Source organism: Mustela putorius, unplaced genomic scaffold, assembly GCF_011764305.1.
Source record: "Mustela putorius furo isolate JIRA1106 unplaced genomic scaffold, ASM1176430v1.1 tig00003845_pilon_pilon_pilon, whole genome shotgun sequence".
Taxonomy (NCBI): domain Eukaryota; kingdom Metazoa; phylum Chordata; class Mammalia; order Carnivora; family Mustelidae; genus Mustela; species Mustela putorius.
This window is the reverse complement of record NW_025421998.1, coordinates 95,695,597-95,723,458: the sequence shown is the minus strand read 5'-3', so window position 1 is coordinate 95,723,458 and position 27,862 is coordinate 95,695,597. Positions and strand designations below refer to the sequence as shown.

Here is a 27,862-nt window from a genome sequence, read left to right as displayed (position 1 = left end):
ATTTCTGCAAAGAAGACATCCAGATCTCCAATAGACACATGAAAAGGTGCTCCATATCACTCGGCATCAGGGAAATCGAAATCAAAACCACAATGAAATACCACCTCACACCAGTCAGAATGCCCAAAATTAACCAGTTAGGTAATGACAGATGCTGGCAAGGATGTGGAGACAGCAGCAATGGCTACAATAGCCAAACTATGGAAAGGACCTAGATGTCCATCAACAGATGAATGGATCAAGAAGATGTGGTATATATACACAATGGAATACTATGCAGTCATCAAAAGAAATGAAATCTTGCCATTTGCGACGACATGGATAGAACTAGAGGGTATTATGCTGAGCAAAATAAGTCAATCAGAAAAAGACAATTATATGATCTCCCTGATATGAGGAATTTGAGAGGCAATATTGGAGACTTGGGGGTATGGAAGGAAAAAATGAAACAAGATGGGATTGGGAGGGAGACAAACCATAAGAGACTCTTAATCTCACAAAACAAACTGAGGGTTGCCGGGAGAAGGGGGATAGGGAGAGGGTGGTTGGGTTAAGGACACTGGGGAGGGCATGTGCTATGGTGAGTGCTGTGAAGTGTGTAAGCCTGACGATTCACAGACCTGTACCCCTGGGGCTAATAATACATCATATTATATGTTATATTATATGTTATTATATATTATACATTATATTATATGTTAGCTAAATAAATAAATAAATAAATAAATATGAGGTATGACTTTTATAGAATAAAATGTATAGATCTGAATGTTCAGTGCTGTGAGTCTTGACATATATACCCACATAAGCTGCACCCAAATAAGATATAAAACATTTCTAGAAACACATTTTACATCTCTTGCTCCTTTGTAGTCTATATACTCCCTCAGGGGCAACCTCTTTCTGGTCTTTATCACAACAGATACTAGGCTTCCTGTTCTTGCAATTCATTAAAATGAAATCTCCAGTGTCTAATCTTTTGGGTCTCACTTTTTTCACTCATCACCTAACATACCTGTTTATTTTAAAGAACTGTTTATTTTCTGTCTCTTCTCAATAAAGCAGGGATCTGTATTTGTTCAACACTGCATTCTGGGTGCCCCAAACAGGGCCTGGCATATGGAGAGTACACAAAATTATAATATGTTGTTAGGGTGCAGGTAGTTATGAAATGGTAAGATGAGGGAAGCTTTGTGGTGGAATTCTGTATCTCGATCACAATCAAGAAACACAAGTCTAGGGGCGCCTGGGTGGCTCAGTGGGTTAAGCCACTGCCTTCGGCTCAGGTCATGATCTCAGGGTCCTGGGATCGAGTCCCGCATCGGGCTCTCTGCTCGGCAGGGAGCCTGCTTCCCTCTCTCTCTCTCTCTGCCTGCCTCTCCATCTGCTTGTGGTTTCTGTCTGTCAAATAAATAAATAAATAAAATCTTTAAAAAAAAAAAAATAAAAAGAAACACAAGTCTACATGTGAGATGCAATGGCATAGACCTGTACACACAGACACACACACACACACACACACACACACAGGAGTGCATATAAAACGTGAAATCTGAGAAAAACTAGGTGAAGGGTATGCAAGACTTCCTGTACACTTTTTTTTTTTTAAAATAGGGAGCGGATAAATGTTTTTCTTTTTTTTATTTTTTATTTTATTTTTTTTTTTTAAAGATTTTATTTATTTGTCAGAGAGAGTGAGCGAGAGCAAGCACAGGCAGACAGAGTGGAAGGCAGAGTCAGATGGAGAAGCAGGCTCCCTGCGGAGCAAGGAGCCCGATATGGGACTCGATCCCAGGACGCTGGGATCATGACCTGAGCTGAAGGCAGCTGCTTAACCAACTGAGCCACCCAGGCGTCCCTGTTTTTCTTTTTTTTAAAGATTTTTATTTATTTATTTGACAGGCAGAGATTACAAGTAGGCAGAGAGGCAGGCAGAGAGAGAGGAGGAAGCAGACTCCCTGCTGAGCGAAGAGCCCTATGTTGGGCTCGATCCCCGGACTCTGGGATCATGACCGGAGCCAAAGGCAGAGGCCTTAACCCACTGAGCCACCCAGGCACCCCTACACTTTTTTTTACGACTTCTTGTGAATTTATAATTATTTCAAACTAAAAATTTTTTCAAGTTGTTGATTTGATTAATGAATTCAGCACAGCATGCACAGCTGTGTATTTTTAAAATTAGGGGCTGAAAAAGGAAGAAAATATTTAATAATGCTAAGAGTAGCTTTCTTTGGACCTTGTTATGATGGCAGATTTATTTTTATCTATCTAGGTATTTAAGTTCCTAATGGAAAAATAATTTAAATTACGGTTTCATTTTGTTTTGTTCTCCTTTACATATTCTTTGAGTCTTCTGGCACAGAAAGAAAGAGGTTTCAAATAATCTTTGAAATGTAAAGACCTCAACCATGCCTCACTCCCAGACCCCTAAGCTGCACCCCCAGGTTACCTTAAGGTGAGAATATGTCCCTGGAACAGAGTGAACCACATGGATGGCTAGCAAAGCTATTTTGGGCTTTAGAAAACAATGATCTCTCCAACCAGCCTTCCTAAACTGCTTGCGTCTTCAGGTACCAGAGTAGTCAGTTTGTATTGTTTGGCATTGGAAGCTCAATGAAAGAACAGATTGGGTTCGTGGCTTTTAGGTATTTGCCTAAAGGAAATATTTTCTCCTTGCCCCTCCCACCTGAAACAGAAAGAGAAGTTTTGTGAGCATGTAAGGGCACAGGGTTCCTAATACCACTGGAAAGCCATGCCCATGACTCATTCTTTCCATTCCTAGACGGCAGCTCAGCTTTTTAATTTGTAGTTCTTTATTTTAACGCAAAACAAACTCCTTCCTTCTTTTTGCTTCTTTCCCGGATAGCCCCTTGGTAATAATTCTCAGAAGCCTTTTGGAACTAGCAACCTCTAATTGTGCAAAATGTCTCTGATAGCACTTCAGTGAGAAAGGTGTGTCAAAACCAACAGCTAAGAAAGAATAAGATCCTTTAAAAGGAAAAAAGTCACATTTTAACGAGACTAAAATATTTGTAAGTGGTTTTGTAATTTCTTTTCACCCAGCCTGTGAATTCCCGAGCCTAGGAGCTCCACAAGACACGTCTATAAATCTTACTGAGTCAGGAGCACCTCCCCTGCAAAGTTCCAGCCCCTCGGGCCCCCAGTGAAGCCCAGAAGGAAGAATGGGGGCTTCCATGGACAATAATTCTCCTTTTCACTCTCTTTTCCTACTTTAAAAACTCTAGCCTATTTATCTGTCCTTAGCATTTCTCTGAGTGTGACCCTACTTCTAAGCATGTTCTGAGCTGAAATTGTAAGTAGCGTAGACAAAGGAGTTTTTACCTTTCAGGGTTTCTGGAATATGCAAGACCAGCTTACCAGGCATGGAGGCTGAGAGGGCAGGAGGACCTTTCCTTGGGCAGGGCGGCAGGGAGGGGAGTGCAGTCAAAAACAGTGCACGTAGCTACAATGGTAGATCTTTGTGAACTTGTGAAGCATAGGAAGGTATGTCTACAAGGAAAAGACTCTCTTTGAACCCAAAGGGGCCAAAGTTTCCTTGAGGATTATCTGTTTCTATTTTACTTCACTTGTGTTATGCTCGTACTTTATTTCTCATCTCAGAATATCATCATCCTGACACATTCCTTTTTTCTTTAGCTGTGTTGAAAGAAATTGTCTCTTCATTTCCACAACATGAAAACTGAGCTCCAGGGAAGAATGAGGATTGCTCAGCGTCACGCAACAAGTTAATGACAGAGCTCAGGCCCAATTCTCCAGGTTCTCTGCCTCCATATGTTTTTCCATTGCATAGCCCCTGGAGCTCAGCATACTCACTCACCAGTTCCACGTGCTGGCAGGACAGAGAAGAGTGACCCACCAGCCAGCACTTATACACTTGGCACCCAGGCTTGGGTGCAAGCTTGATTCATGACCCTGGGTCCTAGCTTGACTTCTGACAGCAGATGCGGACACAGCCCTTCCTCTCCCAACCACTTTAGTCATCCCACCTTCTCCTTACCTTCCCATCAAAAAAAGCAAACAGAAATCTTCTAAATAATCAAATAAAAAAGGCTAACACGATACGAAAACTATGCCGATATGAATAAAGCCAGGCCAGTAGCCTAAGGTATACCACTGCTACCACGTTTTGTAAAAAGTGAATTTATGGGGTTATAAGATAGGTGCACTAAATTAATATGGCATTGGAAGACTGTATTACAGGGGAGCTAAATGAGAGATTTTGCTAAACAAACTGCTTGGCAGACATCACCTTAATCAAGGAATGGGCACGAACACATTTGTAATGGGAGAAGTTGAAATAATGTGACATCTGATAGGATGAAGAATTCCCTGTTGCTTCTGTGATGCTCTGGCCAAAATGCATAACCTGAAACTCAAGATGAGGAAATAGCAGAGAAATTCAAATTGAGGATATAGAAAGTAACTGCCTGTAGTTGTCAAAAGTGTCAAGGTCATAACATGAAAGACTGAAACAATGACAAATATAACAGGTATGATACTTTGGAATGGGCACTGCCAAGTCCTTCCTGGGAATCATGGATCTCCAAAGGTCAGGAGGGCTATGGGATCAATAATGAGTCGCAAGACTCTGACTCAAATGTCCAACATCTTTCTGCCGAAATCATCCAGTTGGCTATTAAGACATTTTGTTTAACTTCAACATGAAAGTGAAGTCCCTCCAGGAGAGTAGAGTTTGTGATCTCCTGAACATTGGGGTTTTCATCAATAACAAAAACTGAGGTGTTCTTTCTACCTCATCCTCCCTGGGGCAACATGGGTTTTGGGGCTCTCTGTCCTTAGAAGAGTAGAGCCACCTGTTCAACCCGTCAGCTCGTTCATCATCCTCCAAGACGTGAGCCAGGGTCCAAGATGCAGGCTCAGCTGTTCCATCCTGAGTCTCGTAATTCTCCCTGGCTCTGCTTTCCTCTTCTGCCTCTTCCATTACACATCAGCAAAAAGAATTCCAGGCTGTTCTCAGGCTGGTTTTGCAAGCAGAGTCATGAGTCAAGCTGGACTCTGTGCTTGCCTGAACCAGGCCATATTTTCAGGGTCTCGATTATTGCCTTACAGAAAACTTTTTGTAATCTTGTCCCCTGACAGGCAGTCAGAAATCTGGCATGCATTTACTCAGCCCTCTCCAGCCTTCCACAGACCCTAAGACCAATACCTAGTAATGCGCTGAGCTATTGCTTTCACAGCTTTCAGTTCAGGCATCACCTTTAGATTCTGCCTGCCATTAAGTGTCCTTTGTCTCTTTAATGTATTTGTTCCATAGTTTAAACTCCTTACTTCTGCCCTGCCTTTCTGTACCTTATAAACACCCTTGGCTTTCTGTACTGAAAGATGTGAATGTGACCCCAGGGGGATGTGATTGCTTGTCCTCTTGCCCATCATAGACCCAAAGCCCAGGATTCTCAAAATGAAACCAGCAAATCCCATTCTGTTTGGATTTGTCATATTATCCATTGATCTAATGTTATCCTCCAAAATATGTTAATTGACATCAAACTATCCTCACCAGCACACATCACCCATCAAGCTATGAGCTATCATTCCCCGGCATCTTTCACAACTCAGAATAATCCTGACTCTGCAATTGAACCATCAGTTGTAAATTATAGCCTTAATTTTTAGAAATGAGAGCACGGAATCCTTTGTTGCCCTCAGAACACATTTTAAGTACCATTATCACTTTCACAGAGTCTACTTCAGCTTCTTGAAACTATTTTTCCAACAGTTCAGCTGCCATGAGTAACCAATGCCATTAGCTCAGTTCTATGGCCTGATGGTATTCAAACACTGTAGGGTAATGCACAACAAGAGAACAGCCTTCATGTTACCCAATCCAACACATAACTCATAATCCCAGAGAAAGACTAATCATTTCTTATTAGTCTTATTAGTCTAATTTGGTACACTAGAAATAAAAATATATTTCTTTAACATGATACGTATTATCTCTCCATTTTAAATCAACAGCCAATATCACACTTAATAGTTTCTTTAAAGAAAAGATCAGTAGAGAGGCATCTGGTTGGCTCAGTGAATAAAGTGTCTGCCTTCAGCTCAGGTCATGATCCCTCGGTCCTGGAATCCCCCAGAGTTGGGCTCCCTGCTGAGCAGGAAGCCTGTTTCTCCCTCTCCTTCTGCCCCTCCCCACTGTTTGTGCTCTCTCTGTGTCTGTATCTCCCAATAAATAAATAAAATCTTAAAAAAAAAAAAATCAGTAGCACTCCTTCAGACCAGTATGATCAGTTAGGAAATGTAATAATTTTAAAAAAAGATATTTTAGGTGAACAAAATACATCAGCTATAAATAGGATTTATATCAGTTCTAATGTAAAAACCTCACATAATCACAGTGGTTACATACCTGGGTTTGTGCCTGACTTTTTCAGCCCTGCTGCACTTGCCGATGAAAATACACCCGTCCATTTCTTGAGGATATTTTTCAGTAATCCAACAGGTATCCAACTTTGTGGGCATTTTAGTTTTCTATCTACAAGCAAAGAAAACATAGGGGCTATGGTTTTTTTGTTTACTCTTTGTCAGGAGCAGAGGTTGAGGACAGGACCCAGTACCTTCCAGGTAGAAAGAGATCACCATGAGCATCTCCTGGCCATCAGCTAGATCTCCTCAGGGCTTCCAGGTCAGGCCTAGAGTGGGTTAGGGGCAGAACTGGAGGTTAGCTCAAGGGGTATGATTGGGTTGAGCAAAGAGGTTTCCTCACACCCAAGGATCTGTTGGAGTCTATTGTCTTTCAGAATGCATGAACCTAGGTCAGCTTCCAGCCTCTCTGGGGCTTCTAGCCTAGCATCTAGGCCCTGGAAGAAAAGGGATGAGGACAGAACATCTGCCAGGCTGAGGAGGGGTGGATGGGTTGGGAGGCTTCTGCTGCCCCTGGCTCTGCTGTGACCATCTCCTAGTGTCTGTCTTCAGGATATGGGAGCTTCCTCCACAAATGGTCAGCCTGAATCTGACTTGCCCAGGGGTTATACACTTGAAATCCAGACCCTGATCTGAGGGAATTGGGGCCCAGCAGGAGGCTAGCTGAAGGAAATGGGTGGCTTTGGAGGCTCTGATAGTGTCATCACTAGGGAACACCATGTAAGCCAAGGAGGGTCTACAAGTGCCCCCTAAGAGTGTCTGGGCCTGTGTCAGATCTGTCAAGACTTGTTAATGGATCCCTTAAAATAGCTTATTTTTCTTCATTTAGAAGGATGATAGCATATTTTGCTTTTCTTTCTCCACATCAGCCTATTTCAATTTCCTAAATGGGATTAAAGAGAGACAGACAAAGGGAGAGAGGCCACAGATTTAGAGTATGGAGGCTATATATTTCAGTGACCAGGAGAAAAAAATCCCTATGAATTTTTTTAAGTTAAATGTAAAAGCTGAACATTTGATAATTCAACAAAGGAAAACAGGGGAATCCTTCCAGGAACATGTTGGTTAGCATACATGCTGGCTTCTGCTAGAAGGCAGAAACAGGAATTTCCCTGTAAAAATGGCAAAAGGAGGCCAGATCACAAAATTCCTTTTCATCAATACCTAGTGAAATTAGTTTGAAGAAAATTGTAAGAGCAATCAAAACCATAATGAGATACCATTTCACATCAGTCAGAACAGTTAAAATTAGTAACTCAGAAAACAACAGATGTTTTTGAGGATGCTGAAAAAGGGGAACTGTCCTACACTGCTGGTGGGAATGCAAACTGGTGCAGCCACTCTGGAAAACAGTATGGAAGTTCCTCAAAAAGTTAAAAATAGAGCTACCCTATCACCCAGCAATTTCACTGCTAGGTATTTACCCAAAGGGTATAAACATAATGACCTGAAGAAGCACTGCACCCCAATGTTTATAGCAGCAATGTCCACAATAGCTAAACTATGGAAATAGCCCAGATTTTCATCAACAGATGAATAGATAAAGATGTGGTAATATATACAATAGAATATTACTCAGACATCAAAAATATAATCTTAACATTTGCAATGATGTGGATGGAACTAGAGGGTATTAAGCTAAGTGAAATAACTCCATCAGAGAACTATAATTATTATAGGATTTCACTCATATGTAGAATTTAAGAAACAAAACAGAGGATCATAGGGAAAGGAAGGGAAAAATAAAGTAAGATAAATCAGAGAGGGAGAAAAACCATGAGACTCTTAAGTGTAGGGGACAAACTGAGGTTGCTGGAGGGGAGGTGGGGTGGGGTGATGGGGTAACACGGTGATGGGCATTAGGAGGGCATGTGATGTATGAGCACCGGGTGTTATGTGCAACTGATGAATCACTGAACTCTACCTCTGAAACTATACATTTTATGTTAATTAATTGAATTAAAATTAAAAAAGAAAGTTGTAAGAGCTTAAAAAATTTACTTCTTAGTATAAATCAAAGAGGGAATGGGGATATGACATCATTCCACGAAACTCAACAGTGAATATAATTTAATAAATGCATGGCATTTACTGAGACCTTCTACGTACTAGGCTCTCCTCAAGCTCTGTCTTATGTAAGAATGGGTGTTTGAAGCCAGGATGCCTGGCTCCAAATCCTCTGCAAAAAAATAAGATTCTTCATCTTGGAAGGATGTTTAAACACCATCCCCCGCTAGTTCTGCCTAAGGCTCCTTCACAACCTGAGAAACTGTACTAAGGGAAGAAGGGGAGTTGATAAAATGCTAAGAATTCTTGCTGTTATTGGCCAATCCTGAGATAATGGACTGATGAGGTGGGTAGCCCTGGAAAAAGAGTAAAATCCTTCAAGGTAGAAATGTCTCTCTACCTCCAATTTAGTCTGCAGAGACGCCAAAGAAAGCTGCAGCACTAGCAGCTTCTTGGGGTTCAAAAGTGCTGCAACCCAGAAGAGAATACATCCAATCAAATGCAGAAAACTCAGAACATTTTGCAATATTTCAGATATTTGTGCTGTGGAGAAGCACTTACCTGAGCAATTCTTTGGTTTCTCAGTTGAATCCAAATTAACTTAAAAGTTACACTGTTGGGATGCCTCGGTGGCTTAGTAGGTTTTAAGCATCTGCCTTCAGCTCAGGTCATGATCTCAGGGCCCTGGAATCAAGCTCTGGGAATCTGCTTCTCCCTCTCCCTCTGCTGTCTCCCCCCACCCCCCGCCCCCAACTTGTGCCCTCTCTGAATGTTTGTGGCCCTCTCGAATTCATATGTTGAAATTCTAACCCAACCTGATATCAGTAATATTAGCAGAGAGAGCCATGGGGAGGTAATAGGTCATAAGGGTGCCCTTGAAAGGTGATGAAGAAATCCATGCTCTCTCTTTCTGCCATGTGAGGAAGTGCTCTTGCACTTCCTAGCCTCCAGAAAGTTGTGAGAAAAGAGATATTTATTCTTCAAGCCACCCAGCTATGATGTTTTTGTTACAGCAGCCCAAAGTGACTTTTTAAATTAAAAATAGCATGTGCAGAGGTGCCTGCCTGGTCCAATCAGTGGAGGGTGCCACTCTTGATCTTGGGGTCATGAGTTCGAGCCCCATGTAGGGCGCAGAGATTACTTAAATGAATAAAACTTTAAAAAATAAAAATAAAAATAGCATATACACTTTAATCCTTCCTTTTTTCTTGCATTCCCATCTATTAATGCACTGCATTACTTTCACAAAAATAAGGAAGTCATTGTCCTTAAAACAGAAGACAGCACTTAACTGTTCTTTAAAAAAATCTGCTTTACCAATCTTCCCTCAGTTTTCCCCCATTCTCCTACTGTTCCTATTTGGATTATGTTTATTTCTCAGTGAAGTTCCTACACTTGATTTCTAAACACAAAATGTTCCAATCATAAGCTTTAAACATGTTTTTGTTTGCCATTGTGTTTGTAATAATTCCATTTCAAAAATTGACTTTAGTCCCTGTTAAAGCCCACAGGGAGGGACATATGAGGACATGGGGAGAAAATGGGGAGAGATGGAATCAACCATAAAGGCCCTCCAGTAGCTGATTTATTTTTCTCGAGGCTTTTATCACAGACTACAGTGAAGAGTTACTTTCAGTGTTCTAAAATGTCCCCCTCCCACACTAGAAGTCCCTTTGGTATGCAATATAGTGCTTTTAGGGGTGGTGAGGAGAGAAAAAAAAAAAGCTTAGGAAAACACACAGGGAGCAAGGCCTGCCTGGTAAATAAAGAAAAGCCCCAGTGAGGGGCTACAGATAGGTAAATCTGTATAGATAGGGGTAGAAGACATTGATTTATTGCAAGGAGTTGGCTCAGGCGATGGCGGAGGCCAGGGAGTTTGGAGCTCTGCAATCAGCCAGCTGCAGACAGGAGAGCGCATGGTGGAGTTCCAGTCCAGAGGCCAACAGGCTCAAGATTCTGGAAAAAGCACAGGAGGATCAGTTCAAAGGAAGGAAGAATTTTCTGACTCAGGAGAGGGTCAGCCTTTCTGTTCACGGGTACAACCACTGTCCCTTTCTCCTTGGAAATCGACAAGCTACCTGTGGAAACCTAGCCTCCCTCAGAACTGCCCCACCAGGCCGGACCACAGATGGAGGGCAGACAGACGTAGGGTTCAGTTCTCAGAGGTTTCCAGAAATGAGCAACTGGCTTCCCGTACACAGAGGGGTAGTTTCTGACTAGAAAGTCCTCCAAGGCTGAAAGACAGAGGAAGCATCCAGGGTGTCTGGAGGCTTCTATAGAGGCAGACTGGGTGCTCCTAAAAGACCCAAGTTGCCTTCGCCTTGAGCTTTCTCTCTTTCTCATTCTCTCTGCCAAGGCAGCTGCATTTCTCTCTTGCCATATTCCTCCTCCTCTCAGAAATTCAGAGTCAATAGCACACATGCCTGCCCTCCCCCACTCCCTCCCCTGACACTCACAAAACCCACGATTTTTAGCTGGGTTTTTTTTGTTTTGTTTTGGTTTTTTTGGTTTTTTTGCTGTGCAATTGGTCACAGAGTTTGGGAGCTAAAGCATCTTGTCCAATCTCCTACATTCTTAAAAAGGAATACTGAATGCAGACAGAAGAAAGGGTTAGCACAGGTGGAGAAGGTGCATGACCTTGACATTTCTAGGCTTTGTTCCGTGTGTGTGTGTGTGTGTGTGTGTGTGTGTGTGTGTGTGTGTGTCTGGGGGGAGACAAGGCGGCAGCAGCCTGCAAACCTCCTCCACCCATACTGGCAGACATCACCTACCTCAGCCAGCAAATTCCCTGCCAATGGGGGCGCCCAGCTGTTTTGCTCAGCTTCTCCCCTCTCACAGCTGCCTCCCTTATCCCCCTCTCCTCGCCCCTCCTTCTCTGACGTCACCCACAAGCTCTTTAAGGACTGGCTCTGGCCCTGGAAGGAAAGTCAGGCCTGGGGTGAGGAGCTGGAGAAGAAAGGCGGAGAGGTGGGGTACTAGGACTGACAGGCCTCAGAGTCAAGAATGCCAGTATCACACACAGGGTATCGTGTGTGTTTCTACAACCCCAAAAAGCAGCAGAGCTTTAAGTGGGAGTAAGAGAGCACAACCAAGTGTTCTGTTGACAAGGTGCTCTACCCACTACACTTTCTACCTGCAAAGAAGGAATTAACTCTTTAGATGAACAAATGCAGAAGAGAAAATGAACAGAAAGAGAAATAAGCTTAAAAAGGGAAATGAGCTTCAGAACCGAAGGTGGTCTGTGGGATCCAGGGCAGAAAGGGAGCTAACAGGTCAAAGTCACTCAGAAATAAGTGAAAGAGAAGCAAGAGAAATAGGAGGACAGGCAGAGAGATCCAGGTGGAGAGATGGCTGGCTTTGAGGATGGATCCCAAAAACCAAAGAATCTGGGCAGCCTCCAGGAGCTGAAAAAGTCAAGGAAATGATTTCTCCCCGCAGGTCCTCCAGAAGGAACACAGCCCTGTCTACACCTTGACTGCAGCTGGTCGGCTTCTGAGCTACAGCAGTGTAGGATAATAAATGTATTCTTTCAAGTCACTAAATTAGCGGTCATTTGTTACTGCAGCCATAGGAAAGGAATGCACTCCGCGGATTGTAAGGAGGAGCCTCGCCAGACGCTTCAGAGTCTAGATTTGTAACAGCCACAGCTTTCTTTCTCTCATGCCCAGTGTCTGTCACCTATTCGTTGATTAGCAAAAATTTTTAACACCTTCCTCTTTCTTTTTTAACTTACGAAACAATACAAGTGCTATTTTAAAATAATTCAGTGGCTTTTTAAAAGATTTTATTTACTTGACAGACAGAGATCACAAGCAGGCAGAGGCAGGCAGAGAGAGAGGAGAAAGCAGGCTCCCTGCTGAGCAGAGAGCCCGATATGGTTCTCGATACCAGGACCCTGAGATCATGACCTTAACCCACTGGCTATAGATCATGGCTATAACCCACTGAGCCACCCAGGTGCCCCCATTCAGTGGCTTAAAAAAATTTTTTTTATTTACTTATTTAACAGAATAGCACACGCAGGGGGAGCAGCAGAAAGAGAAGCAGAGCACCCACTAAGCGGGGAGCCTGATACCTGGCTGGATCCCAAGACCCTGAGATCATGACCTGAGCCAAAGGCAGACACTTAACGACTGAGCCACCCAGGCGCCCTAACTCAGTGGTTATGAAGGTAAGTATCAATAGCAACTCCTTCTCTCTTAGCTCTGCCCGGTGTATAAGCAATGTAAGATGGTTTTCTTAAAAGAATGTAATCATATCCTCCATTCTAATGCAACTTGACGCTTTTAATTAAAAATATCTAGGACCCGTAGTAGATTTACCTCGTCTTTAAAAATAATCGCGTATTATCGCCTATAAAAATATATTATATCAATTGCTCACTTGTTCATAAATTGTCTCAGATTTATTTCTCAACAGATTGCCCTGCCGCACTCCCTGGACGGGTGCTGGGGTCCCCATTCCGGATCTACGGCCAGCATCTCCCTGCAGAAATGGATACAAAGCGAAGCTTCTACGGTCCGGGGTAAGAGGGCCAGGCTCCGCCCCAGCGCTACAGCCACCAATCAGCTCCTGGGACGCCCCCTCTCCCCTGCCCCGCTCGCCCGGGTGTCTGCCTGAGACTTTCCACGTCCCCAGCCTCCTCCGCCGCCCACTCCCTTCTCACCTGAGAAGCTCCTTGCCTTAGGGAACGGCCGCTGCCCTTCCGAGCCAGTCCTCTCCGCCCCGAACCCGCGCCGCAGAAAAAGCCGGGCAAACGGTAAGTGAGAGTCAGCGATGGATTCTGGACCCAAAGAGGCCTGGGATCGACAGAGGCCACCGCCCCGGAGCGCTGCGACCCGGGGGTGGGGTGGGATGGGGGAGACCCGGAGACGGAGGGAATGCCCGAGGAGACCGTGTGTGCTGTGGGGTAGAGAAGAATGGGGACTGGTACGGGGCCTCCGCTTGTCCCCAAGGGGAGGGTGGCAGACGTGTTCAATAGAATTTCTTGCTGTTTACCTCTCGGATTCTTCTCTGCTGTCTTCCTGCAACTCGGTCTCTATTTTCTTCTTGCTGCAGTGTTTGTCACCCTTGCTTGTCAGGAGGCGATGACCTTCCCCTTCCCCATTTTCTTGTGCTTTTTTGGTGCGTGTGCTCTGCGAGGAGCTATTGAGATTTGAGCTAAAAGGAACCCTGGAGGTAATGATACCCATCTCCAGGGGCCTTGCTCTTAAATTATCTGGGTGTTGCTGGTCTCTGCAGGACCACTCCCACCGCCCCCCAACCCCCAACTTTGACCCTTGAAAGGTCAAAGTCCTGACATGCTCCAGGGCTTTAGGTGCCCAAAGGCTCTGAGTGTCTGCGCTGGGTGAGGGAGGTGCGCTGGGTGAGGGAGGTGCGGGGTGCGGGAGGGGTGGTGCTGGTGAGAGTAGGTGCAGTGAAGCCTGCAGAACGTTTAGTCTGGAATGTGTTTGGCCTGAAGCTGTAAGTCCTGGATTATACAGTTCCCAGGTCAACCGCAGGAGCTGGCCAATGAGTTGGGTAAACCTGCAATCAAAGGAGAAGGCTTTAAGTATAGGAGAAAAAGACTTATGAATCAGATAGTAATGAAACTTCTTGAAGGAAGTGCAAGCTCAATTAGACAGAAAGGACCGAATGACCTGTCTAGCAAACCGTGCGTCCATCCATCCATCCATCCTTTCATACTCCAAATTAGTTATTTGTCCACCGACTTCATTTCAATATCTTTTCTTTTTTGCTTTGGTTTGATTTTTTTAAAAATTTATTAGAAAGGGGTATATAAAACATCTAAGAACAGTCTAAAGAATAATGAACAGAATGCCTGACCATCTCCTAGACTGAAAAATGACACTGCAGTACCACAGTAGCTGCTTAAGCCCTTCTCCCTTCCATGAGAGGTGACAGCTGATTTTTGGATTAATCATTTCCCTGTTTTTCTTTATAGTTTTGTGATTTGTGTGTGTATCTCAAAAACATAGACATGTTTGCTTTCCCTATTTTTAAAATTTTCATATTAATGACATTATACTGTAGATACTCGTTTTTGAGATTCACCCTTGATGATTCCTTCATTTTCACTGTTTATGGTAGGAGTGTACTATAACTTATCCATTCTACATTTAGGTTGTTGCTCATTTGGGAAATGTGTTAGTTATCTATTGCTGTGTGACAAATTATCCCAACACTTAGCAGCTTAAAACAAAAACCTATTATCCTACAGTCTCTGTGTGTCAGGAATCCAGGAGGAGCTTGACGGAGAGTGTCTGAGGCAGTATCTCTCACTGGCTGTAAGCAGCATTGGCTGGGACTATAGTCTTCTCAAGGCTGAGGGTAGAGGGAACGAACCCCTTCCAAGCTCCTTCAAGTAACTGTTGGCAAGCCTCTTGGCCTCACTGGCTTTGGTTGGACACATGATTTCTTTGCCAAATGGGCTTCTGTTTAGAAACTAGTGAAAACATGGCAGCTTGCTTTCCTCAGGATAAAGGCTCCCTGAGAGAAGAAGAGATAAAGATGAAGGCCAGATTCTTGTTGTAACCTAATCTCAAAAGTGACATGTGATCTTCTGTTTATTAGAAGTGAATCAGTAGTTGTAGACAGCACTCAAGAGAAAGGGCTTACACAAAACCATGAATATCTGGAGGCAGGGATTATTGGGGGCCATTTTAAAGGTTGCCTACTACAGGGATATTAACAAATAATGTTCTCTAACATTCCTACACGTGGCTTCTGGTTCACATCCACAGGCTCACTCTGGCTCCCTCAACTGCATACTCAGGCATAGAATTACCAAGTTATAAGATTTGTGTACGTGCAAATTTATTAGGTTATTTCCAATCTGTTTCCTAAGTATTGAGCTGGTTTTTACTCCCTCTAGCAAGACATGAGAGTTTCTATTACTCCACATACTTGTTATAACTTGGTATTATCAAATTTCATTAACTTGTCGGTGCACATGAAATAGTGTTCCACTGTGATTTTAATTAGCATTTCTCTGATAACTAATGAAGTGTCCATCTCTTCAGACATTGGTGAAATATTGTGGTTTCTCTCTGAAATCCTGATTCCTGTCTTTTACTCATTTCCATATTGGGTTGCTTGCTTTTTTTCTTATTGCCTCATTGGAATGCTTTCCTTATATAATGTGGATGATAACCAATTCTTTGTCAGCTATATATGCTGCAAATATCTTCTTCTAATTTGGTACTTAGTTTTTCTTTCTCTTTATGTCCATCTCTCTCAATGAACTAAGTTTTGAATTTTAATTTCAAGTTACCAATATTTTCTTTTACAAAAAAGAAAGTTATGTTCTCAAGCCAATAAATTAATTTTAGTATATTTACCTCTTAAAGCATTTATAGCTTTGCATTTGGCAATTTGTCTTAATCTACCTGGAAACTGATTGTTATATTGTTTATTCAATATGAATAATCAATTGTCCCAGCACCAGTGATCTGCAAGAATTCAGTTTTTCATATACATGAATTTGTTTTAAGTTTCCTAGGCCTGTAGTTATCTATTTCCTTAATGATTCTAGGTTTATAAGAAGTCTTAAAATATGGTAGTAAAATTCTTCCCATTTTTTAATTCTTCTTCAAGAGTTTTTAGCAATTCTTGGATCTTTGATCTTCCATATAAATATATTTTTTAAAGATTTTATTTATTTGTTTTAGAGAAAGCACATGCAAGCAGGGGGAGGGGCAGAGGGAGAGAGAGAGAGAGAAAATCTCAAGCAGACTCTGCACTGAGCATGGAGCCTGATGTGGGGTTCAACCATGTGGCCCTGTGATCATGACCCAACCAACCAACCAAGAGTCAGACACTCAACCAACTGAGCCAACCAGATGCCTCCATATAAATATTTAAATAAACTTATCAAGTTCTCCAAAACAAGGAACACACGTGCAAACAAACCCGTTGGAATTTTGGTTGATATTGCATATCAATTTGGGGAGAGAAGTCCTCTTTAAGATGTTGCATTTTTCCATCTATGAACTGGTACATAATGCTATTTATTTAGTTCAACTTCAATGTTTTTTAATGTTTTTTGTAATATTTTTTATTGTTTTCCTTCTGCTAGGTTTATTAAATTTATTTCTAAACACATTATATTTTTACTGTGATTTTAAATGTTTTCTTTTATAAAATTATATTTTGTAGCTTATTGTTCCTGATGTATAGAAAATCAGTTGCCTTTTATATATTAACTCTATATCAAATGTGACAAACTCCATTAGTAATTCTAAATTTACCTATATTAAGGTCTTTCAGATTTGTTACACAGGCAGTCATATCGCCTAAAAATTGGCAGTCTTGTTTCTTCCTTTCCAATCCTTATACCTTTAATTTCTTTTTCTTGTCTTAACTGCATTGGCTAGGGCTTTCAGTATAAAGTTGAATAAAGGTTTTATCCTTTTTGTTATCCTTAAGATAAAAAGAAAGATTTCATTATGTAAACTTTGGCATTTGCAATGGTTAGTTTATAAATGCCTTGTTCAATAATAAGAAAGTTGGATTCTTTTTCTGGGAAGCACTTTTTTAAAATGAGTAGATGTTTTGTTATAAAATGCTTCTTCTATAGCTATTGATTTTTCTCATATTTTTTTCCATTTAAATATGTTAATATGATGAAGATAGTCTTCAGTCTTTAATATTTAATCAACTTTGCATCCCTGGAATAAACTATCTTTGGTAAATATGCAGTAATTTTTATATAATGATATAGACATAAGCATTAGATATTTGCATTTATATATGTGAATTGAGATTGGCATGCAATTATCTTCTTTGGTTCTAACTTTATTATTTGTTGATGTCACCTCATAAAATAAGATGGGTAATAGTCTCACTATTGGTATTCTGTGGAAGAATTTGGGCTAGGTTGGAATTATCTGGTCCTTGAATATCTCCTCAAATCACCAGCAAAACCCCAGAGTTTACTTTATCAAAAGGTATTAAACTTATTGGTTCAATTACCTTAAGGATTAGAGGACTATCTAGGTTTTCTTATGAGTCAACTTTCATGAATTTATTTGCTAAGATATTTAACTGTTATATATATATATATTTTCAAGTTTAATAGAATAAAATTATTCATAATATTCTGATTATGTTTAGTTTATCATTATTATGACCTGTACACTTTCTCATTTTGTTTTGACTAATTTTGCCAGAATTTAGACTACTTTATTAGCTCTTTCATTTACTTATACACACATACATAAAACTTAGTTTTTTTTCATTAATTGTTATTTATTTTATTTGTTATTCTTTGAATTTTTGGTATTTATTTTCTAAGTATATGCTTAGCTCATATGCTTAACTCATTAAGCACTTAAATTTGTGTCACTGCTTTTTAGCTATATCTCTCAAGTTTTGACATGAATATTTTGCAATTATGTAGCTATAAGTATCTATAATTTTCATTATGGTTTCTTATTTAAGCCATGCGTTTTTTCACAACAATGTATTTTAATTTCTAGTTACTCACATGAAGATTCTTTTATTATCTTGCAGTAAATGTTGCCTAATTCATTATGTAGTCAGAGAATGTTTGATATCAGTTCCTTTAGACTTTTGAAGCTAGCTTTATGACCTAGCACATAGTCCGTTACATTTGTGCACTTGAAGATAATGTGTAGTGTCTAATTAATTAACAAGTGTGGCAATTATACAATCCAGATCTGCCATATCTTATCAATTTTTTATCTGTTTGAATTGTCAATTACCAAAAAAAAAAAAAGTATGTTACAATCTCTCACTGTGATGGTAGATTTTGAAATTTCTCATTGTAGGTGTGTATAGTTTTACTTTATGTATTTTGAGGCTATTATTAGTGCATTGGAGTAAACTGAAAATTTTAACCTTATGAAAGGATTTATTATTATGGCTACCTATTAATGCTTTTAGTCTTAAACTCTTAATTTGCTCAGCTATAAAGTCAAGGTTTCTTTGACTGGTGTTGATCCTGATTGGTGATTACCTTTAAGAAAGATTTATCTTTCATCCTTTGACTTTAAATCTTTCTAAATCTGTTTTAAGTCATATATAGGTCACAAACTTACCTGTAGTTTTTCATTGCTGGTTTTGAAATTATTGCTTGAGGAGTGCCTGGGTGGTTCGGTTGTTTGGGCATCTGACTCAGGTCACTATCTCAGAGTCATGAGATTGAGCTCGGCATCAGGCTCCACACTCAGCAGAGATTCTGTTTGAGAATCTCTCCCTTTCTCTTGACCCCTCCCCTTCCCAAACAAATAATTTTGAAAAATAAGTACATAAAATAAAAAAATAAAATTAGTGTTTGACAATTTATAACTTACCATTGAATAATTTATTCCAATTATATTTATTGTGATTAGTAGGGCAAACAGATTTATTTGTCTCTCTCTTCTTTTTTTTTTTTTGCTAATTACTTTTTGTCTGATTTATCTATCTCTTTTATTCCTTTGTTTCCCCATTTTACTACTAATCTTATTTGGAAATTATGTGTTGTAATGTTTTAGGCTGAATTTTTGTATAACACATTTAATTCATAATATTTATTGGGGTATAATTGAGAAAATTTCATATATATAAGATGCACATTGTGATGTTTAGATATATGTATACATTGTGAAATGATTACCACATCAAGCTAATTAATATATTGATCACCTCACATAGTTTACCTTTTGTTTGTGTGTGTGTGTATTAACAATTGAGATGTATTATCTTAGCAAATTTCAAGTATATAATACGATATTATTAACTATAGTCCCTGTAGTATACATTAGATCTCCAGAACTTATTTATGTTATATACCTGAATTTTGCAGCCTTTGATCTATACTTCTCTTCATTTCTTTCACCTCCCAGCACCATGCTACTTTTTGCTTCTGAGTTTGACTATTTTAGATTCTACATATAAAGGAGGTCACACATATTTGTCTTTGAATTATTTTGAAATTTTGAAACATTATAATGCCTTCAAAGTTCATCCATGTTGTCACAAATGGCCGGGTTTTTTTCTTTTTCTTATGGCTAAATAAATTCCATTGTACATATATACAACAATTTATTTATCCATTCATTCATTGGATAATGATTTAAGTCATTTTGATTTTTCATATCTTGACTACTGCAAATAATGCTGCAATGAACATGGGGGTGCAAACATCACTTCCAGATACTGATTTCATTTTCTTTGAATATATACCCAGAAGTTGGGTTCCTGGATAATATGGTAGTTCTGTTTTCAGTTTGGGGAGGAACCTCTATGCTGTTTTCCATGATGACTTTACCAATGTACATTCACATCAACAGTACATAAGTGTTTCCTTTTCCCCTTACCCTCACCAATACTTGTTATCTTTTTGATAGTAGTCCTTCCAACAGGTGTGAAATAATATGTCATGGTTTAGATTTGTATATCCTGATAATTAGTGGATTTGAGTACTTTTTCGTATACCTATTGGCCATTTGTATGTCTTCTTTTGAGAAATGTCCATTTAGGTCCTTTGCTCATTTTTTAATTGGATTATTTATTTTCTTGCTAGTGAGTTGTTTGAATTCCTTAATTATTTTTTGTATTAACCCTTACTGGGGATATAAAGTTTACACTTTCTCACATTCCATAGGTTGTCCCTTCCTTCTGTTGATTATTTCTTTTGCTGTGCAGATGCTTTTTAGTTTGAAGTAGTACCACTTGTGTACTTTTGCTCATTACCTGTGTTTTTAGGGTGATATACAAAAATTTGTTGCCCAGACCAATATCAAGAAGTTTATTCCCTTGGGGCGCCTGGGTGGCTCAGTGGGTTGAGCCGCTGCTTTCGGCTCGGGTCATGATCTCGGGGTCCTGGGATCAAGTCCCGCGTCGGGCTCTCTGCTCGGCGGGGAGCCTGCTTCCCTCTCTCTCTCTCTCTCTGCCTGCCTCTCCATTTACTTGTGATTTCTCTCTGTCAAATAAATAAATAAAATCTTTAAAAAAAAAAAAAAAAGAAGTTTATTCCCTATGTTTTCTTCTAGTAGCTTTCCAATTTCAGGTCTTAACATTTAAGTCCTTAAGACATTTAGAGTTGATTTTCATATATGCTATGAGACAAGAGTCCAGTTACATTTTTTTGCATGTGATTATCCAGTTATTCCAACACCATTTATTGAAGAGTCTATCCTTTCCCTGTTTCTTTGTACTTTTGTTGACAGTGAGTTGAATGTAAATGTGTGGGCTTATTTCTGGAGTCTTCATTTTTTTCCCATTGGCCTATGTGTTTGTTTTTATGCAAGTACCATAATACTTTAATTCCTATAGCTTTGTAATATAATTAGAAATCAGGCATATGTAATGCCTCAAGTTTTATTCTTCTAGCGGAAGCATGCCTTGGCAATTTGAGTTCTTTTCTGGTTCATAGGATGTTTAGGATTTCTTTTTTCTAGTGTTGTAAAAAATGCCATTGGAATTTTGATAGGGATTGTATTAAATCTGTAGATAATTTTGGTTAGTATGAACATTTTAACATTACTAATTCTTCTAATCTATGAACATGGAATATCTTTTCATTTATTTGTGTCTTCACTTTCTTTCTTCAATGTTTTGTAGATGTCAGTGTATAGATCTTTTACCTAATGGTTAAACTGGTTCCTAGGTATTTTATTATTTATAATGATATTGCAAATGGGATTGTTTTCTTATGGTTTTCTATATATGAGTTTTATGAATTTTAATTCTATAGTGAAATTCTCCAGCCTTGCTTCTATAATTTTCCAACATATTGTGAAATTCTCCAGCCTTGCTTCTATAATTTTTCAACATATTGACTCAGTTAAAGTCAATCCCTAAGAATGCAAATGTCCAAATCACCTATGAGTCTATTTCTATTATTTGTTGTTTCTTCTGAGTTCTTGGCAATGTAATCGGATTTTTAGCCTTTCCCTAAATATTTTATTGGGTAAAGGACATCATGAATGAAAAATTATAAAGTTATACTTGATTTTATTGTTACTCAAAGAGGATTTTTGGGGGGATGAGAAATGACAAAGCACCAGAAGATTACTTTTATGCTATCAAACATTAGTTTTAAGCTTTTTAAAAACTGAAGTATTTTAAGTTTTTACTTTACTCAAGACCATAATCTTTACTCCAAAGGTGTCATTCTTTTGATATGCCATGAATCCTCTCATGTCTCAACTGAAAGCAGAGTGTGTTGACAAGAGTATATTATTTTTGTGACCTTCTTGACCTCCACTGCTTTATTACCAGAACAGTATAGCTACTGAAATAACTGTCACCTGCTTAACATTTAACCACCATTTTCAACAAGTTTTGGTGGATTTTTGGAGGTAGCAGTCCCTCTCTGTGTGTGCATAGCTTAAGAGTCAGCCAGTGACAAATTAAGGGGAATTTGTACATAGATTTTTTTATATTCAGTTCTCAGAGATACCTTCTCGTGTGAAATCTTGTCCTATGAGTTCAGTTGGTTTGAGAATCTTGAATCAGTAAGACTGACAGTTTTTTTGCTTGGCCTCACTTTTTCTGCATTATGAACTAGAAAATGCCCTAAATGGAAAATCCCCAGCAGATGTGGAGCTCATGTCCTGTGTGTTTCTTCCCTTGGGATTATAGCTTCTCAAGTTCTCCTTGTGTTGTTTCCTCTTCAGAATCTTCCATTGTCTCCTATATTTTGTCCAACTTTTACTGCTGTGAGTTTTCAGTGGAAGGGTTGTTCCAAATAAGGTATTCTCTCAATGCCAGATTTAAAAATTTCTTATCATTTTGTCTTGCATTTCAGGTAATTTATCTAAGATTATTGTATTTCTTCTTGAGATACATCCTTTAGAATTTCCTTAAAAATCTTTTGAAAATAAATTCTCAAATTTATCTGAAAATAATCTTCTCTTTGTTTTTAAGACACTTGTAATGGAAGATAGTGCCCGGGCAGCACTAGGGGTAAGAAAGAAAGGAGGTAGTATCCAGTTTAAGATTATTATGGATGCCGCTGCCTTGAACATCCTAGTATGTGTCTTTTGGTGATGCATATATATACATTTCTCTTTGGTATAAGCCTAAGAGTGGTATTACCAAATAGTCCTTTTTACACCCAAATTATATTTGAAACATCTTAAAAATACAAAAAGTCTAAAGAAAAAAATTAGTAGCCAACCCTCTCCACTTCCAGAGATAACCAAATATGTCCATATTTTTCCTGCATAAATAAACATTAAAAACTCAATAGAAGCATTACAAATTTTTAGCTGAAAATATATATGGAGAGCATTACTCAAGGTATGACTTGAGCTTGTCCTTTTTAAGAACTGCATAATATTTTATTAGTATGGATTTTTAATAAATTGTTCATGCCTATTTAGCTGAGTATTTACAGAATGTAATATTTCAAAAGTTATTTCATTACATTCAGGATTTCATGACAATCTCATAGTAGAAACTGGAAAAACAGAAACTCTAGAAGGATATAGGATTTAAAATGGTGCTTGTAATGTGAAGTCTGAAACAGAGAGGGGCTAGAACTAGCTGAAATTTTAGCAGATACAGGAAGAAAGCAAAGTGTTTATTGAAGATTAAATAAGAGAAGATGAAGAAGAGGAGAAAACTTACAACATAGGAAAGGTGTGATTTGATTCATTTTGTTAAGCTCCTCTTTGTCTTGTTGAGGAGTGTGCTAAGAGTTCCTCATCCCACATTCATGTATCTTGTCCATTCATCCACCAAACAGACATTACCAAACACGTGTTCGTGGCCACATGATGAAGTGGAGAATCTGAAGAAGAATAAAATAAAGTTCTTGACTTATGTTTACTCTAGTTTGGAGACTTTTAATGAAACCCTGAAGTGATACAGGATATAGGAATCTACCCTTTACCACTGAATCCACATTCCTGTGGAAGGTCCAGCCTGGACACTGTTTTGTGGTAGGGGACCATTTTTAACGGTCACTTCTTGAGAATGGTTTGGTCAGGGACACCTTCTTCTTAGGCACCCACAGAATAAGGGCCAGTTCAGTGATGAGTGAAGGGTGAGGAAACAGCAGAATGTACAGAGGCCACACCAATCTTTCAGGCCTTTGGGACCAGCCATAAAAGAGGCAAGTGGTTTTTCTCCCAGCTTCTAAAGTTGAGCTCCCCAAGCTGGATGAGAAGACATGGATTCAAGGCGGGACCATATAGTCAGCTTATGGCTCTAAAGTCAGGTGTTATATCTTGCTCTTACTTGACTAAAATGAGACAGGACTAGGGGGAAAGTTCAAGAATTCCCCACACAGAGAGAAATCATATTTATGGAAGTGTCACTACCAGCTATTTGTGCAAGGATATTTCATCTATTTTAGTCTATTAAATTTATCCATTTTTGTTACAAAATAATATATATTCCTACTGAAATGTTAGGGGTGTATGAAGAAAACATACTTAAAACTAATCTACTCTTAACTCTCTGAAGTAACTGATTCTGTTTATATAAGCATATGTAATAAATTTTTCCTTACAAAAATGCAAGCTATTTTTAATACCTTGTTAAATGTTCATTAAAAATATAAACATAGATACAGCCTAACTCCTGGCACATATATGTATATTTAACTCATCCTTGTAAATAGTTATGTATCGTTTTATATACAAATCTATATTTATCAACCCCTCCCTTGTTGGTAAATAGTTTACGGATTTATTTTTTAACAAATCGCTCCGTACCACTCCCGCACTCCCAGAGCTCTGCGGGGACTCCTTCCAGGATTTGGGGCTGCATTCTCTGGCAGAAACAGACACAAAGCAGGGCCTCTGAGGAGTGGGGGCGGCCGGCCAGGCTCCGCCCTCCGCCGTAGCCGCCAATCAGCTCCTGGGTTGTGCCCCTCCCCCCCAGACCCTCTGCACTGCAGCCCAACTACCCCTGCACGCCTGCCGCCGCCACCTCCACCAATTACCGAATCCGCAGGCTGACTGGCCTGTCTCCTTGTCACGTCTCTGCAAAGCAGTCCCTAACCCCTTCAGAGTAGCCCGGTGTGGAAATTGCGGGATAACGGGTGAGTATCGTCCAAAGATGGTTCCGGAACCGGAGCAGGCCCCGGCGAGCGGAGCAACTCCGCGCCACCGGAGTGGGAGAAGGGGCGACCCAGACGAGGTCCGGAGGAGCGCGGGGGAGGGGCGCCTGTCGGGCTGCGAAGGTAGTCAGGGTCTGGGCCTGAGACCGCTTAGGCCTAGGGAGGCAGATGTTTTCCAAAGATTCCCTGTGGTCTCTCCATCTCTGTGTCTGGTTCTTCTGGCTCATATTTCTTGCGTGCTTCATTTTTCTCCAGGAATTTCAGCCCTTTTACAACACTTTTCATGATGAAATATTTCGAGCCTGCAGATACATAAAGAAAATAATATAACAGAATTACCAGATGCGGACATTATATTACCTTTGCTTCGGCACACTTGCTCTCCCTGCCCCCCACCCCGTGGGTGTGTATGTGCGTCTCCCCCCACCACTGGTATGTGTGTGTGTGTCCTCCTTTCTAAGAAACAAAACCTGACAGTTAAAATCCTTTCCCTGTCAAATTTCATGTCCATCCTCAGATGCAAGTTAGGGTCTATCCTTCTCACGTATATTTTTGTCTTTTTATTTTTTCTTTTTATGTAAGCAATAGGTGTGTTTTTGTTTTGCATTTAAAAATTTTCCAGACAACTCAGTATTTGGGGGGTTTGCCTTGCAGTGCTATTGTCATTTGAGACTGGACAGGGACTTAGCAAGCAAGTCTCCAGTCCTCCTTGTTTATTAGCTCAGAACCCTGAGCTCTGTCAGGAGGGAGTTAAAGGACTAAAGGACATGCTCACTGTCACTCAAGTGGTCCTTCACTGGGCAGGATCCTGAAGGTTCTCTTGATTTCTGTTCCTGTCATTCCCTCTATGTTTTATGCCGTTGACCTCACCAACCCACATCCCCTATTGGCTATTAATTATATGATTCAATTTGGGGAAAGATTTAAAGAAGAAAGGAAAGAGGAAAAGGAGGTAGCAGGGGGCTCCAGAAAGGAAATAGGACTTGGATTTGGACCAAAACTCTAGTCAGTATATTTAAAAGTATGCATTTTCTTGGAACATGAAGTATTGAGTCTTAGGACAGCCTGAGTGTTTTATTTAACAGGCACTGGTCCAGTCTTACTGTATGCCAGTCATTGATCTAAGAACTTTACAAGTATTCAGTCACCTAATTTAGGCCTTAAAATAAACCTGTAATATAGGTACTAATTTTATCATTCCCATCGTACAGGTAAAACTGAGGGCAGAGCAATTAAGTAACTTGCTGAAGCCACTCAGCCTGTAGATTGTAGCATTGAGATCTGAACCCAGGACATCTGATGACAGTCTGAGTTTTTAACTGCTGTCCTAGCTTGCATTTCACACGCTAGATCTAGTACCTGAGGACAATGAAGTCCTGGACAAAGTAGAACTCACAGTTCACAGAAGGGAGGAGCGGCTGTCAACTGGTGATCAGAGAAGACTTCAAGAAAGAAATAGAACGGAAATGTACACTAGCTACCTATTGTCTATTTGAAATGTAATATATTCTTAACTTACAAAAGTAACATAGACAATAATGCAAACAATGCAGAGCTATATAAAAGTTGCCCTGTGCTCTTCCTCAGGTCAGATATTAACAGGTAGAGATGTAGCCCTCCCTTCTCCCATCATAGTACAAATAGGTAAAGGGCGATTTTTTATTATAAAAATGAAAGCACAGCTAACAGTTTTGTATAATTTTTACCCCCTCTCGCAGTATGTCAAATAAACCCCCTGCCCACAACCAAATGGAGATCTAAGCTTTTCCTAAGAATTGAATAATATCGCACAGAAGGTGTCCTATCACTTATTCAGCCTTTCCCTTAGTAACGAATAGTCAGAGAAGTTTGTCTGTAATAGAACGGCCGTCCACTCTGCCCGGATGGGGGCCGCTGCAATGCCAAGCCAGCAGGGCCGGCGACACAAAGAAGCGCTGTCCCCTGCCAAGCGCCGCCCCCTGGGCTCGCTCTCGCGCCCGGGAGGAAGTGGGAAGGAGAAACCCCTCCTTCCCCCCCTACCCAATCCCGGCTGCGCCTCCTCCCGGCTACCAGCTCGCTCGCCTGCGCGCCGCGGGGCTGCCTGCAGGGAAGCCCCTTCCCCACCGCACCGCGCGTCCGCACTGCACCCCCAGCCCTGCCCCCAGCTGCCGCCGAGACCCGGTGAGTGGCCCTCTGCCGAAGCCCCGCAGGCTGGAGAAGGGGTGGCTGGCGGGGAACTCGGCCTGGCTCTAGGGGAGGGCGGTGCCGGAGGCCGAGGGGGCGCGAGGGGGCGCGGGCGGACCTGCGGGACCTGCGGGAGGGGCGCGCCGCGGGCCCGGGGGCGCCGGATCTGGGACCCGTCCCTCGATGATTGTGTCCTGGCCCCCGATGCTGTTTTCTGCTCTGGGCTCCGCGTCGCCGCTGCCGCATTGCTGCCCCTCTCCGGGTTCTGACATCTGATGTTTGTGTTTGCGTGCTTTGTGTGGTGGAGATTCGTACAGGCTCGACCTCAAGAACAGCACCTCCTCCGCAGCTTCATCGAAGCCGAGGGAGGAGGCGGGGCTTGCTCAGGGTCACACAGGTGGCTGGTGACAGAGCATCACTTCTGTCCTACTGCCCTTTGATCTTTGCAAACACTGGCTCTAGGTCTGACTTCCCTTACCACTCTCACTAGTCCCCGGAGGTGGGTGGGTGGGTGTGTGTGTGTGTGTGTGTGTGTGTGTGTAAGTAAATGCAAGAGGCGCAGTGGTCTGTGTACCCCTACCTCACCCAAACGGTGCCAGTGGGTCTGGAGCATTCCCTGCCAAGGAGACGTGTGTGTGTGTGTGTGTGTGTGTGTGTGTGTGTGTGTGTAAGTAAATGCAAGAGGCGCAGTGGTCTGTGTACCCCTACCTCACCCAAACGGTGCCAGTGGGTCTGGAGCATTCCCTGCCAAGCAGAGCTTTTCCGCTCTGCTCCCCTCTTCCCCCTACTACCCTCCCCACCCCAGGCCCCCTCCATTCCTCCTCTGACGTCACGGACAAGCTCTTTGCGGACTGGCTCTGGGCCTGTGTAGGAAAGTCTGGTTGGAGTGAGGGCCTGGAGAGGAGAGAGGATCCCACGACGGAACTCAGTATGGACAATCCCTCGAATTTAAGAACGACCTGTGTCCGGCGTTGTCCATTTCTTAGGACACTGTCCTCTGGGACGCAGGCTGGTCAACACTCCAGGGCTTGTGCTCCCCATGATGCTGTTCTCCTGGGAGTTCCCTGGTCAGAGGAATGAGCAAATATAAGAGAGAGAGAGAGGCCCTGGGGGACTCAGGAATTGAGAAGGGAATGTAGTAGGATAGGAATAGGGGAATAGAAAAACAGCATTTTAAATCATGCTTACTTTTAAAGAACCACACATACCCCTGATCTCTGATACTTACTCTACTTGGATTTGAAATCCAACTATAAAGCAGGA

The 27,862-nt window shown here is 41.1% G+C and overlaps 1 protein-coding gene and 2 long non-coding RNA genes across 7 annotated transcripts in view; 1 reads left to right on the top strand and 2 right to left on the bottom strand.

The window, feature by feature from the left end:
* Positions 1–10,008: 10,008 nt before the first annotated feature.
* Positions 10,009–13,167, bottom strand: LOC123387059. Its single transcript, XR_006601434.1, has 3 exons — positions 13,082–13,167; positions 12,799–12,900; positions 10,009–10,371 (listed from the first exon to the last, which is right to left on the bottom strand). It is a non-coding gene; the product is annotated as an uncharacterized LOC123387059 (long non-coding RNA).
* TCAF1 (TRPM8 channel associated factor 1) overlaps positions 12,999–27,862 on the top strand; it is a 44,980-nt gene continuing 30,116 nt past the window's right edge. Inside the window, exon 1 of one of the 4 annotated variants that reach the window (XM_004772065.3) lies at positions 12,999–13,174. The gene's annotated coding sequence lies outside the window, so the exon portion shown is untranslated. Of the gene's footprint in view, positions 13,175–24,307; positions 24,419–26,430; positions 26,597–27,862 lie in introns of those variants that run through there. The other 3 variants (XM_004772064.3, XM_013045651.2, XM_004772066.3) reach the window with 3 other exon arrangements.
* Positions 24,041–27,862, bottom strand: part of LOC123387058 — a 45,377-nt gene continuing 41,555 nt past the window's right edge. The window contains exons 3-4 of one of the 2 annotated variants that reach the window (XR_006601432.1): positions 26,718–27,663; positions 24,041–24,738 (exon numbers count right to left, since the gene is read on the bottom strand). This is a non-coding gene — a long non-coding RNA (uncharacterized LOC123387058). The remainder of the gene's footprint in view (positions 24,739–26,717; positions 27,664–27,862) is intronic. The other variant, XR_006601433.1, reaches the window with a different exon arrangement.